The 14,922-nt window shown below is 42.8% G+C and overlaps 2 long non-coding RNA genes across 3 annotated transcripts in view; both read left to right on the top strand.

The window, feature by feature from the left end:
- Nucleotides 1–807: 807 nt before the first annotated feature.
- Nucleotides 808–2,985, top strand: LOC143274126 (uncharacterized). Its single transcript, XR_013052553.1, has 3 exons — nucleotides 808–1,602; nucleotides 1,886–1,967; nucleotides 2,655–2,985. It is a non-coding gene; the product is annotated as an uncharacterized LOC143274126 (long non-coding RNA).
- A 677-nt stretch (nucleotides 2,986–3,662) lies between these two features.
- Nucleotides 3,663–14,922, top strand: part of LOC121830800 (uncharacterized) — a 110,417-nt gene continuing 99,157 nt past the window's right edge. Inside the window, exon 1 of one of the 2 annotated variants that reach the window (XR_006074024.2) lies at nucleotides 3,663–3,858. This is a non-coding gene — a long non-coding RNA (uncharacterized LOC121830800). The remainder of the gene's footprint in view (nucleotides 3,859–14,922) is intronic. The other variant, XR_013052711.1, reaches the window with a different exon arrangement.

Here is a 14,922-nt window from a genome sequence, read left to right as displayed (position 1 = left end):
AAGGCCTTTCAATAAGTCTCTGCAGGATGTTTCATATGTTCTGAGATTACTCTTGGCAAAGACCCCTGGTTGAAGTGGAAGGGATATTTCACCATCTGGGGCAATAGAAAGCCCTGGATTGTACTGTCTTGGAAAGGGTTGTTGATTAAAATGTAAGAGAATACTGATAAACTACAAGGCAATAATCTAGCCAAAGAAAAACTCACTCATATAAACTTTGATGCAAAAATAGTACATAAAGAACTAGTTGAAGGGTGGGGGATGTAGCTCAGTGTCAGAATGCTGGCCTAGCAAGTATGAAGTCCTGGGTTCAGTTCCCAATAATTCACTTCCCACCCTCCAATAATTTGTGGAAACATTCCCTAATTACTGCTAAGATGTTTTTTAAACATAAAAGTTATGTTGAAGTAGGTAACAACCACAGGGAACAATGTTAGGCATCTTTAAAACTTTTATTGAAATTGAAATTGTGTTTTTCATTGATGTTATCTATTTGACTAAAACATTTGAGTTTTTTTTTTTTTTTTTTAACAACAAACCTCAGATAGAATACCTTGTCAGCTAGCCTGCCATTGTACAGTGTGGACTCTCCTAGATGTTATCTCTCTATCTAGAAGCTTAGACCCCTCACGTCCAATGTGAAAATTGTAGCATGTTGACAGAAGAACTGGCATCTTGATGTTGAACCAGTGTAGGAGACAAAGATGGAATCATTACCACATTGTACAGAATGGAATGCTGAGGTCCATAAAGGTCCCACTGTGACATAGATGGAAGCTGAGAGAATGTAGTAGAAAAGTCACTGACCTGACCAGACCCATTTATAGTCTTCCAGGCCAACGTAGTTCCCTTGAAGCAGATACACATTGAAGTCCCGGGGACTAGAACAGATTTACCTAGGGGCCCAGCACTGGCATGTGAAGTTTTCTCCAGCTGAGGCTGATGGGGGTGCCAGCAGGAGTCAGCTTCCCACTGGGGAGGAGCAGGGAGCAGGTGTTCCCCCCAACCAGTCTCTCCTTGCGTTTATTGAATCTCTTCAGTTACAGACATGACCTCTGTCTGGGTCCCCGGAAGGTGGGGTTGGCTAACAGAGAGCTTGCAAAGTTGAACTTTGTTTACTCTTGATAAGAGAACCAAAGGGAGATTAACTTTTTACCCATTCTCCTCTCAAAGCTATCAAAAGAATTATGAACTCCTTTCAAGATGAAAGGTGCTGGTTCTTCACAAAGGTGTCCCGGCCAGCACGTGAACTGGAGCCTCTTTTGTCCTCCGTCCCCGCTGGGTAGAGTGAATGGATCACTTCACCTCCTGTGTGTCTCTAAAGGCTGCAGGGTGACCTCTGCTCCCTTCTCCCCACACTCCTCCTCCGGGCCTCTTTCTGCTCCTCCACGCTTGGTCCACCTGCCCGAGTCTCAGGAGCTGAAACCGGAATGCAGGCATCCGTGCCCTCCATCTGTTCCATCCGAAGAAGAGACTAGATGGACGAATCTGAGGCTCTGATTCTAGAGAAAGGCACCCACCTCTTGATGGCCCCTCGTATTACATCCCAACTTTTCCCTCTTCCCGGGCTGCCTCAGTCATTGAGAATGCGCTATCTCTAAGGTACCTGCTCCTGACTGGCTCCAATCAACACATTTCTTAAACTCCTTTACAGCAAGCTTGTTAGGGCTGTCTGCCACACCGTGAGGTCCCAACTTGCTCTGGTTAATTAGGAGGCTTGGGGATGTGCGAGTTGTTTTAGAAATTGTTCTGTGGGTGATAGTCGTGCTGAGCAAGTTCACTTTTGAAATATTTAGTGCTTAGTTGTTTTCTGCTCTAAATGTGGGGGAGGGGCCGTTTGCTGTGACTGTGTATTTTCACCTCCTGTCTTTTTTGGCACGTGGAGCTTATGTACTTCCTGCTACCTTCCCACCTGCCTCCCCTTACAAACATGGAAGAAGTAAACCGTGAAAATCATCGTTCTTCAGGTATGGAGCTGAAAAGACCGTTATTAAAATTACCGAGGCACGTCACACCCCTAAACGCCTTTAGAAAGGAAAGCCGTGGTGATTTATGGCAGGTGGCAAAATACTTGTCATCCAGCAGCAAACTCCCCTCCAGCTCCCAGTGTTTGTTTTGCAAAGCTCACGCAGGAAACCACTGCACTCCACTCACCTAGCCTGGACCTTGTATGTTCCCCTACCTCCTTGCCTATCCCTTGGCTGCTTGACCTCCAAGGAGCTAAACTAATCTTATCTGGCACCTTACAATTTTATTGTCAGATGGAACTTTATCTTAAAGTCTAGGATTGCCATTCCCACCAGACTTCTTCAATTCCTTCTTTATATTTCATTAATTTAGTTACCCGATAAATGTTTATTTGTAATCTCTGTGAGAGGTGTTGGGTATCTATGCTGGTTAGTTTTTTTGTTGTTTGTTTTTTGAAAGTTTGACGCAATCTAGAGTTATTGAGGAAAAGGGAACCTCAATCGAGAAACCGTTTTTATTAGGCTGGCCAGTAGGCAAGTCTGTGGGGACACTTACCTATTTAATGATTGATGTGGGAGGTCCCAGCCCATCATGGGTAGATGGTCCTGGGTGGCATAATTCAGCAGCCTAGGCCAGCCACAGGGAGTAATCCAGTAAACAGCTTTCCTCCTTGGCCTCTGCTTCAGGTCCTGCCTCTAGATTCCTGCTTTGTCTGAATTCCTGCCTTGGTTTCCTCCAGTGATGAATGTAAATGGGACATGTAAACAAAATAAACCCTTTCCTCCCCGAGTTTCTTTTGATCATAGCGTTTATTGCAATATTAGAATACAAACTAGGATAGTGTCCAAAGACAAATGAGACAGATTGTGTGGTGATATATTGTGTATCACAATAAAGCTTACCTAGGGATCAGAGGACAGAGCCAACCACTAAATTAGACACAGAGGTCAGGCAGTGGTGGCACACAACTTTAATCCTATCACTCAGGAGGCAAAGATCCGTCTGGATCTCTCTGAGTTCAAGGCCACACTGGACTACACGAGAGAAACAGAACCAGGCAGTGGTGGCACACGCCTTTAATCCCAGGAAGTAATATGGCAGGACACAGCAAGGTATATAAAGCGTGAGGAAATAGGAACTCACTCTCTTGAGGCTGGGGATTTCATAGAGGTAAGCTAGGGGCTGGCTGTTCTGCTTCTCTGACCCGCAGGTAAGTTTTATTGGGGTAAACATATCACCACAGGATATAGTTCTTGCTATTTGTTATAAGGTCTAACCTGGAAAATGATCATTAAAGAAGAAATGATCTGTGAACACTGGTCGCATCGACTTATAGGGAGCTAAGGGAGTCTAGACTGCACACAGGCCAGGAACGTTCTCCTTGACAAAAAAAAAAGAAAAAAGACATTTAATAGGAGACCATAAGAAAAAGAATGAGCAAGGGAAAGAATGTAGGTACAGAAGACAGCTGTCAGGTATTAGAAGATCAGTGTGGCCAGAGCACATCAGTCTCGGATATTAATTTGCCATTATGTATATCTGGCAAAATAATGGTTTAATTGGTTTACCATCCACACTGAGTCTGTGATGAGGAGTTTGAGCACATGGAGAAGGTGAGTGGCTTGCCTCAGGTCTCAGTTTGGAACGCTGTGTCTAGATTATGAGCCAAGACAATCAATGAGGTTCCATTCTGTCCCCTGAACATAGCACCAAACGGCAGAGGTGGCAAAGGGACCCCTGGCAGGAACCATATCATACCAGTTCCAGAAGAAAAGGGCAAGTCACTGCGCTCAGTCAATGCAGGCGGTACTGAGAGCTTGATCCAGCGTCCAGATCCCCTCGTTAGCAATTTCCTTCATCATATGCAACCCTGGGAGACTGTCTTGAGAGGTTAGTTCTAGGTGTGATGAGAAAATGAGTGGCAATCATACTGGTCCTCACCGTCTGGAGGGCCAGGAGAAGCTATGGGAAGAGGAGAGCTACTGACTCATCGCGTGGGCTCTCAGTGAAATGTTCTGGGAATGACTACAGGGTAGACTAGTAGAAGCCACGAGAGTTTTTGAACTTCAGTCCGTTCTTTTTAACTCCTCTCTTTGGTCAGTATATACTTAATGTGAGCCGTCCAGACGCCTGCCTTCATGCCTGAAGTTGAAAAATGAGCAGGGATTTGCACAAGTGAAGTAGAAACTGGCGTAAGTAGAGGGAGAGTGTGAAGGTCTGGATCCTGGAGAGATATTGAAGAGGTGTGTCTGATTAGAGTTCAGTTGCTGGGGCTGGGGACAGGGGAGAAAAGCAATCGCCTCAAATCATATCAGAATCAACAGTGAGATTTTTCACGTGAATATGAAGCCATTGCCGGTACTTGAGCAGGGGAGATTAATGTATGTAGCTTGTAGACTGGTTGGCAACAGTGTGCAGACTCTCCTGGACATCGGTCAGAGTCCTAGTCTGAGTTGTCTGCAATCAAGTAGGAGAGATCCTCAGGAACAGAAGAGTCGGTCCAAATGCCATTGAATCCTGCTTCTCATTTGTCCCAAATGTGTTACAAAAGGATGCTACAGGTTAAAAGAAGGTCTCTTTCTTGAAGATCAAGGAAAAACTAGCTTTTCTCTGTCTCTTGAAGCAGACAGGATTTCTTTCTGATGGTCCAGGACAGTTTTATTAACCAAAACCTGCCTTCAACTTGGCATCTCTTCAGCCAGAAACAAAACAATTATTCACTCTGGACTACCCTGAAAAGGGTAGGAGAAATTAGTGTAACTGAAAGAGACTGTCCCTAGCTAAAGGAGCTGCTTGGTAAATTTCAATGGCTGCCTTGTTTCAGACCGGACCTCCTCTTCCATCCCCCCTTTCCTTTTGCCATTCTTTTTTAAAAAGTAGTTTTTCAAATCCTCCTGCTGTCGGGAAGTTTATCATATCTGGGTTTTACCTGGTCAGTTTTTATTTAGTCTTCGGCAGATTCTGGTTCGAATTGTCTGCATTTTAGGGATTGGCACACACATTGTGTCTTAGCGCCAAAGCATGTGGGTCAGCGGATGGCTCCGGAGCAGTGAATGAATGCAACCGTTGTGTGGCTCTGGATGACTGTGCTGAGCCTCAGCATTTCCGAGTAGCCAGAGGGTCACATGGGCAAGTTTCCCCTCCATCTCCTGGCATATTCAGTTTCAAGCGCCCCTCTTCCACTCTTCCCCAAAGCCTCCCTCAGCTGGATTTTCTCCATTCCACATGTGTGTTTTCCCCGTTGACCTACCATCACACATTTTTCTGGTTAACATTATTTAGTGTGTGGGTAGAGGCACTGTGGCAATCTGTGATGCCTGTAGTTAAACAAATCATAGGAAGAATGATTAAGGTGTTTCAGGGAACATTTACAATACCTAGTTATTTCTTACACACACACACACACACACACACACACACACACACACACACACACTTACACACTGAGAGAGAGAGAGAGAGAGAGAGAGAGAGAGAGAGAGAGAGAGAGAGAGGTTTTTGCCTTCAGAGATTTTTAAAAATAGCACACCACAGTTCTAGAATTAATAGGCACTTTATGGATGATAAAGTTTATCCCAATTATATATAGACAAAGACACTCTTTCCAGGCATGCAGATTCAAATGTACATTAAAACAGGTCCGATGTTCTCTATGCATCTTACCACCCAAAACCTTCACACTGTCTAAGCGGGGGGGGGGGGGGGGGGGGGGGGGGCACACTCTCAAGCCTGGGAACTTGCAGTGTTTCTGTTAGCCAGAGATCAATTTGAAGTCGTTTGCATGGGTGGGCTCTGCACTCGGGTCTCTGGATGGCACAGCAGGCTCCTCCTTGGTGGAAGACATTCACGTGAAGATCAGGGAGACTTTAGAAAAGCAAAGGCGCAGTGAAAAGAACCTCCACCCGCTCCAAGCCCTGTACTCTATGAGGCTTGGCCTCTCTGAACCCCGACCTCCACCATCCCCAGGAAGTTGCTGGCTACACAGTCTTTAAAAATGTCAAGAGATGCAGGGACATGGCTGGCTCCCAGTGAGCTGAGACAGCCCAGCCAATGGATGTGCTGACCCAGCACTTCTGGTCGCAGGAGTTAATTACTTTGGCTACACAGTTTGAGTGCAGCCCATGCATCAGATCAGAACCAGTTCCTGGAAACTGACGATGAGAGCTGGGGGAGGCAAGTGCGCATGGGAAGCAGGCCAGTATTCTTTCATTCCCCTAATACCACACCACCAGTTAGCTATAAGGAGTTGGGGTTCACAGACTCTGTTGCCCTGATTTACTCCTTGCGTAAGCCCTACAGCCCTCCACCAGGAGCTGCCCAGGGCTGTCCATGTTCTGTCTGATGTCAGTTTCCTTTCTTCCCTTTAGAGTGGACTGGATTTCTGTGTGCTTGTTGGATGCTTTTACTCATTAGGCTAATTGAGGGCATATTTGTTAATAGAGGTGCGATCTGATATGGGGTTCCAGATGGGGTGGCTTAACAACAGAAATGAATTTCCTCATAGTTCTAGAAGTGGACAGTCCAAGGACAAAGTATTGATATGCTGAGTTTCTTTCTCCTTGGCTTCTGGATGTCAGACTACTTGCTGTGTGCTCACATGGCCTTTTATATGTGAGTGTACATCCCTAGTTTCTACTTTGTGTAAAGCTATGGACTATATTGGGTTCCACATTATGGCCTAATTTATCCTTAACCACTTCCTTCAAGGCCGTATCTTCCAAATGGCACACTGGGATTAAGACTTTCCATGTGTGAGTTCTGGATACAGACAACTCAGTCACAATGCCACAGAGGGCTCCTTGCTTTGAAAGCTCTATGCGGCTTTGTCTCAGGACATTAATACTGTACTAACAGCAAGCAAAGGTGCCTTCACAGACAATGAGGGAGATATTTTCTACAAAGACATCTATTCATTTGGAAGTCTATTTAATTTTAGAAAGCAGGTGGATGTGTATACACACACAAACAAATAGGTGCATATAACATGTGTATAGGAAGATTTCTTCTATTACAATGTTTGAGAAACTAATGGAAAGTTCACAGATTACATTAGATGCTGGGGGGGAAAATGTCAGCAAGTTTGGAGGTTTAGTTACACAACATGAAGCCAGCACACTGGGACAGTGAGCCAGGTACTCCTGTATCAGGCACAGGTTAATGTGGATAGTATCTGATACTTAAGGAACAAAACTTTGGCTGGAAAGATGGCTGAGCAGGGAAAAGCACTTTCTGCTAAGCCTAATGACTTGAGCTTGGTCCATGGAACCCACTGTGGAAGGAGAGAACTAATTCTCTAAAGTTGTACTCTGATTTTCCGACACACCCTGTGGCATGCATGCTCACCTATCCTCACTAAATAAATTAATCTTTTAAAGAACAATTACTTTAATCAGGCCTTGCTGCAGTTCCATGAAGTTTTACATTATCGCCATTTTATATAGGGGAAACTGAGGCACAGAGAAGCAACTTTCTCAAAATCACTATCTGAGGCCAGTGTGTCTGTCTGATATTAAAACTCAGAAACATTTATAGTCTATTAGAGAAGACAAAAGCCGAATACCAAACTGTGAAAATCAGATAGTCAACCCATGTAATTGATTCAGTCGCCAGGTGATAAATTAGAGTAAGTGCTGGAGAAAGCCCCGCAAAGAAATGCATTACTGGGATTGAACTTCGAGGTCTGGGTGCATATTAAAGACAGCTTGAGGTATGGCCAAGACTGCCTGTAGTAAAGATAGTAAACTGAGTTCAGGAAATGGCAGGGAAATTCACATCTTCCTAACTGAGGACTCGGAGTACCAAGAGTATAATTCTGTTTTTGAGGTTGGCACTAGACTCATAGTTTAGGAGGAAGCAAAGCTTGAATTGGAGTGTAGACAGTGGCGGGATTTGTAGCTGGAACATTTTTTTTGTGGGTGGCAGTTCATCTGGATTGAAAGTGAGCCCTTAGGTCAGACAGTAGGACTTATATTGAAACTGTATTCACAATAAATAGGGAATCACATTTCTGCCTACTGAAAATAATAATTACATAATAGGACAGTAAAAGAGAACTCTACTTCTTAACATTTGTGTTATGTCATGCTCAGGTATAGACAGACATGCATGGAATTGTTATCAATTGTGGAAACACTGTCTTGGGTGGAAATGTGCCTCAAAGGGAGACACTTCGTGCCTAATCAGTCATCTTAGATCCTCACTGACAACTGTGTTTAGCTCAGTCTTGGAGACTGCCATTGTACATCCAAGCTAACTCAATGTCATCCAGCTTCTATCCACAAAATTAAGATGTGTGTATGTGCATGCGTATGGCTTCAGAATTAATTAGTTACCACCCTAATGTGTCCTCTTTTTTCATGAGTTTTACATGATCAACATCTTTAGTTATATCCCTAGAAATATCTGCTGTGTTTTTGTATTAGTTGAATTCTCCAGAGAAACAGAATGAGTAGTAGATATAAGTAGATGGTAGATGATAAGTAGATAGACAGATATATAAATATAATGGAAGACAGACATGGAAATATATTGGTGTTTAGAAAGATGATAGATCAAAGATAGATAGAGATAGATGGATAGACAGACATTTATTTAAAATTGGCTTACGTAACAATGGAGACTGAGAATTCCCACAATATGTTGGCAACAATTTGAGAAACAGGAAAACTGATGGCATGCATTCTGGAGTCTGAAATAGAATCTCTGATATCTGACAGCAGGAGATGGAAGATGAATGCCATAACTCAAGAAAAACAAGAAGGGTAATTCTCTCTTCCCCCATCTTTCTGTTCCGTTTTGAGTGTGAGTGGACTGGAAGATGCCTGCCCACGCTGCGGATGGTCTTCTTTGCTCAGTTTACTGACGGCGCTAATATCACCCAGAAACACACTCACAGACACATTAAGACATAATGTTGTAGCCTGGGGAAGATGATAGAAAATTGATCCTCATCGTTTCCAGCCAGAGGCAGTGTTTGATGTGCCGCCGGGTCTTCATATGGTTCAGTGGTTGTGCTGTCTTCTTCCTCTGCTCTCGATTTGGCTCGTCTGAAGAGATGAAGTGATATAAGAGAATGGTGGGCTTAAGTAACAATGTTTGTGTTATGGAAATTCTGAATACAAGCAGTTGTTTCACCAAGGTAACAGAAGTGGACAAGGAAGACACTGCTGGGTGTGAGAGAATGTTAATATTATGTGTGGTGTGGGGGTATGAAAAAACTAAGAAGGTTCCCACATGCCAACGCAGTCTTCAGGGCACTTCTTCAAGGGCTGAGTGCTTAGGTCTGGTAGACTTTGTAACTCTGCTCAGATGGACTCAGGTAAAATTGACTTTGATGGCGAGTTTTAATTGTTAACTCGACACAACTTAGACTTCTTAGAAGAGAATGTCAATGAGGGTTTGAGTTTTGCTGGGCTCGTCTGGGGGAGCTCGTCTTGGTCAGACAAACAGACACGGAAGAAGGAAAGCCTTTTGCTTTTTTTATTCCCTTATATGGCTTTCACTTTTACTGGTGAGTTCATCTACCCTGTTGCTACTGCTGTTACAGATTCACTTGCTAATCATAGCAGCAGGTCCAACATGAACTGAAGACCAGTGGCTCTACAGGATTCTTCTAGGCCTTCAGCATCAGACTGAGACTGCTAAGACATCCCCCACCTCATGCCTTGACAACGACATGGTTCTCAACTTCTCTGGTGTGAGATAGCCGTTGTTGGAGTACTTTATATATTTACCCAGCTGATTGTTTCTCTAGAGATTCAGGACTAACATACTGATACATGTCAACCTGCCAGCCTCTAAAACTGACAAAATTCAAATGATCACGAATCCATCTACAGCACTTCCCTTTGTGCCAGAGATGGGAATCCCGAGAAGGGTATTTTATGGACCCAGTACTTTAGAAGATCGTGATTCCCTTCACTGGTTAGATGTAACTCATGAAACACTAGCATTTCACTAAGTTGACTCATTGGCCCTCAGATACCATTCCTCAGAATGAGCTGTGGACTGGTGAAGATATTACCTTCCAGCCCTCTTCCTGTGTTAGTCCTTTGTGTCATGGTCTTACTTTTTTTTTTTTTAAATTGTTGTTTGTACATGCAGCATTAGATTACATTAGGGGATTTTTTTTAAAAAATAAAATTTGTTCTTGTTTTTCTTACCCTCCCCTTGACTCTTCCCACCCCTCCTCCATCTTGTATCCCTCCTGCCCTCAGTAGTCTCCTTTTTACATTCATGCCACTTGTGTGACCCTTGGCCCTCAATGCCTTCCCTTCTCAACACCTCTTCTTTAGTTTTCATATCTTCCATCTAGTGTCAAAGTACACACCCCCTTATTTCCATGTATACAAACCTTTAGTTAGGATCTGCAACGTTAGGATCTATGTATGAGAGTGAAGAAGAGATTTCTGTCTTTCTGAGTCACTTTTGAGTCTGGGTCACTGCACTTAATAATATAATATTTTCTAGATTCATTTGGTTCCCTGAAAATTTCATTTTTAACAGCCAGATAAAACTCAATTGTGTGTATATGCCACAATTTTCTTTATCAATTCATCTGCTGATGGACACCCTGCCTGGTTCAATTTCCTTGCTGTTGTGAATAGTAAAGCATTAAATGGATGTACAAGCATCTCGGTGGTAGGCTATAGAGTCTTTGGGGTGTATGCCCAGAAGTAGTATGGCAGGCTCAGAGAGTAGATCTATTTTTATCTTTTGAGAATCTGCCATATCATTTTTCAGAATGGCTATTCTAGTTTACACTCCCATCAGCAATGAATCAGGATTCCTCTTGGCCCACATCCTTCCCAGCATTTGTTGTTATTTATTTTCTTGATCTTTACCATTCTGATTGGGCTGAGATAGAATCTTAAAATAGTCTTAATTTTGTTTTCCCTGAAAAGTGCAAAAATTAAACACACACACACACACACACACACACACACACACACACACACCTATTATCAATAAATGAGCTAATGAAGTGTACAGACAGTTCTCAAAAGAAGAAATAGACAATAACAATTTTAAAGAAATACATCTGGGACATTTAACGGGCTCTAACTATACTGAAGACCTGTGTCAAAGACCATGCTGTGTGGGAAAGGCTAGAATACTTAGGGTCCCTCCCCATAATGGTTGGTTTTGATTGTCAACTTGACACGAACTAAAGTCACTTGACCTGACAAATTACCTCCATCAGACTGACCCCTGGGCACATCTGTGGGGCATTTTCTTGGTTGCTGATTGATTTGAGAGGGCCCAGGACACTGGGCAATACCATTCCTAGTAGATGGATCTGCACTGTATAAGAATACTGAGCAAACCAGAGAGCAAGTCAATAATCAGCTTTCTTCCATGGTTCCTGTGTCTGCTCTTGTCTTGGGTTCCTGCCTGACTTCTCTTGATGTCAGAAGGACTTTAAGGTAGCTAAACTAAATCCTTTCCTCCCTAAGTTGCTTCTGTTATCACAGCAAGAGAAAAAAAACTAGAACACTCCCACCCTAAGTGTAGGCAGAAGGTTCGAGTTCATGAACGTGAGGGTGTATGTGGATGGACCTACAACTGGAGAAGAGCAAATGATTTTAACAGGTGAGTGTCCATCGGGTAAACACCTATAGAGCCCATGAATTAGTTATACTCTATGAGATGAGGAAGATAAACATAGCTTGGTCAAATGAGGGACCTGAAAAAGAGGTGATGGGTTAGGAGGCACATAGTGGGTTGAGAAAAGTGCATGTCGGATCTTTTCAGTAGTTAGCTAATGAATGCTGTTGGGAGATAGTTCTTTCCCCCTCCCATCTGCCTAGTAAAGCTAACTGATTTCTAGACCAATGCAGGGCGCACTTTAAACAAGACACTAAGATTAGCCAGTCCACTTACCTCCCCCCAAGGATTCTACTCACCCAGAGGAAGCCTGATAAATGACCATGTAAAATATTATGCTTTTAAGAAGGTCCCTCCTATCTTTCTGAGTCAATACAGTCCATTATGTCAGTTCCTATGCGCCAGCGTCTTTCTCAGCTATTTATATTTCCATTTAGTTGGAGCTTAGGCAAAGCTCACCCAGCCCTAGAAAATTAAACTTATCAGAGACTCATTTGTTATCTTTTTTTTTTTTTAAAGATCATCTATCTTTTTCATTGCCCTTTCTCCAAGCCTGGCAGTTTCTTGTTTCTCATTTCTTTCTGGCTCTTTCCATATGAAATACTGCTTCAGTCCAAGGTCTCCACACCTGATCTTTGGACAATATCTTTTCCTCATGGATATTCCCTTCATGAGTTTATTCCTCTTTGTGGGTTTGCGGAGTGAAGGGCTGGAGGAGGAAGGAAAGAGCTGGCTGGTTCTGTTTCTCACTCCCAGGATTCTTTTACTTTCTCCCTCTTCCCATTCTGTTTGTATTTTACACCTTGCACACTCTGGCCAGCCTCTTTCTCCATCTCCATTGCGGGCATCCGAGACGGAATGAGACAGACAAATGGAGTACTGCTCCTGGTACCTTGAGAGATGAAGTTGGGTGTGTGAGAGGAAGGAAATACTGGGAAGAAAAAAGAGGGGTGGAGAAGAGCTGAAACAAGTATGGGGAAGACCAAGGCAATATTATTCATAATTATGATAATAGTATCTATGTATTAAGACCTAATATGTGCCAGGCAGCATGACAGCAATGAGCCATTTCATCTTCATGATGCTCCTTTGTCTGTGTGCTGTTTCTTTTCTTCGGAGATCAAGATAACAGAATTCAATGCATTTAACCTCATTTCTGAAGGTCGGGCTTCTATTATGAAATGCAGTTGGATTTCACATGCAGTCTTTCTCCTTTGCGTTTCAGGAAAGCAAGCAAGCAAATGTTTTTTAGACGAAAGCTCCAGATACGTTTTAAGGGACCATTTCCAAGATATAAGTATTTTAAAATACAGGCAGTTCTGAAGATCCATACTCATATATATACACATGCATAAAACCACAAATCAAATATAAAATGTATTTCATTAGGTAACAATAATTTTCACCTTATTTCACAGTTCTTAAGGTCAGAAGAGATCATGGGATTCTTCAATTCCAGGGTCAAGATCTCTCTATGATATATTGTCTTTCCTGCCTGGGACTTTTCAAATAATGGTAGCACCTTGCAGCAAATAGCATCTCCCATCATTAGACTCCTTGGATGTGTATATTCCTCCAGGTTCTGTGAGGATCAGCTCTGAGTTACCCAGCTATTTTTTTGTGACTTGCAGTTAAACAGATGCATCAAATATTTCTTTTATGTGAGAGCTCTTTGTGTGCAAAGAATTCCTGCACGAGCTCACACATATTACCAACAAGACTATTATATAAAACGATCTTACACCACTCAGAACCCTTCTGTTTGTACAAAATCGACTCTGACGGAATGCATGCCAAGACTGTGTTCATCTATGAGAGAGTGAATAATTTACCACTGAAAATTTTTGATCATCCATTTTCCTGATATAACAGATGTGTTTGTGCCACTAAGCAGATCAGTGTACACCAAATTTAAAACTGTATACTCTATCTTTAAATTGTGTTCTTCTACCCCGAGAGGCTGGTTTCTTTCCACATCCTTTGATTTGAATCTGTAGTAACTGTCTTATCCCCTGATTTCCATGAGTATTTGGACCTTTTCCCTTGATTCAAAGCTCCTTGAAGGCAGAACCAGGGGCTCTATTTTCTTGTAGTGTCTGGTCATTTTGTTTGTTTATATATCAACTCATCCTTCATTTCACGCTATATTCCTGGCTTTTGTTTGACTTTGTCTCTTGTTTACAACAATATTTTTAAATGATGTGTATAGGGAGATTCTTCCATGACCTCCCCTTAAATAAATGGGGCTGATTAATTTCCTGGTGAATAATTAACAAATCCATTTAGCCAGTTGAAAGCCAATTATTTTTATTTATCTTGGTTCATTGGTAATTGCCCAAAGCAAACATAAATAATAGACTAATTTTGGTGGCAGAGGAATATTGGTGAGCCCTCTGCATTATTCTTCATCAAGATCAGCATGGCACTGCAAGTTCCTACAAGTGGGGGAGAACACTTGACTCTTGATTTCAAGGTGCTTAGGGGGCAGTTGATAAGATAAGATCCTGAAGTACAAAAGTGTGTCAGGCTGCATATTGGGGTGTTGCCTGGTGTCCACCCTGTAGCTATGTCCTTGTGCTTTTCTCTTCCTCAGAGCATTTTACAAAAGAGCATGGAGGGGCACTGAGCACTGTAACTGCAGCCATTAGAACACAAGAAACTGGAACACACAGAAAAGATACTCACAGCAAGTTCTTTCTGCACTGTCATTTAAGAGATGTCTCTAGCAATGGGGAGCAAGTGGCTCAGTTGATAAACTGTTTCCCCTGATAGTGTGAGGGCCTGAATTATAATCTCTGAATCCACACAAAGCTGGGTGTGGAGGTCTACGGCTGTAAGATGGCTGTAATTGCAACACTCCTAAGGGGAGGCAGAGACAGGAGAAAAGCCTGACCTCGTAGCTGGCTAGCCTGGCATGTGCAGCAGTAAACAGCAGTCAAAAAGTGATCCTGCTTCAAAGAGTTAAAGACAGAACTGATGCCCAGGGTTGCCGTCTGACCTCCACACATATGCCCACAGCATGTACACACACACACACACACACACACACACACACACACACACACACATGCATACACACACACATACACATGAGAGAGAGAGAGAGAGAGAGAGAGAGAGAGAGAGAGAGAGAGAGAGAGAGAGAGAGAGAGAGAGAGAGAGATTTCATTGCTTTGTCTGTGCTAGGCAGATGGGTGGAGAATTTCATCAGCTAACTCTGCAGATGAACATTCAGATGAAATCTCTCTGTAAATTTGCAGGGAATTGATTTCATTTTGATGCCTTATATGTAGAGATCTGCTAGTCACCATCTTAAGTCTGCTTTGTTGAGATGAAAGCTGTGCTGCT

This window comes from Peromyscus maniculatus, chromosome 7 (assembly GCF_049852395.1).
Source record: "Peromyscus maniculatus bairdii isolate BWxNUB_F1_BW_parent chromosome 7, HU_Pman_BW_mat_3.1, whole genome shotgun sequence".
Classification (NCBI taxonomy): Eukaryota; Metazoa; Chordata; class Mammalia; order Rodentia; family Cricetidae; genus Peromyscus; species Peromyscus maniculatus.
This window is presented reverse-complemented; position numbering and strand designations above follow the sequence as displayed.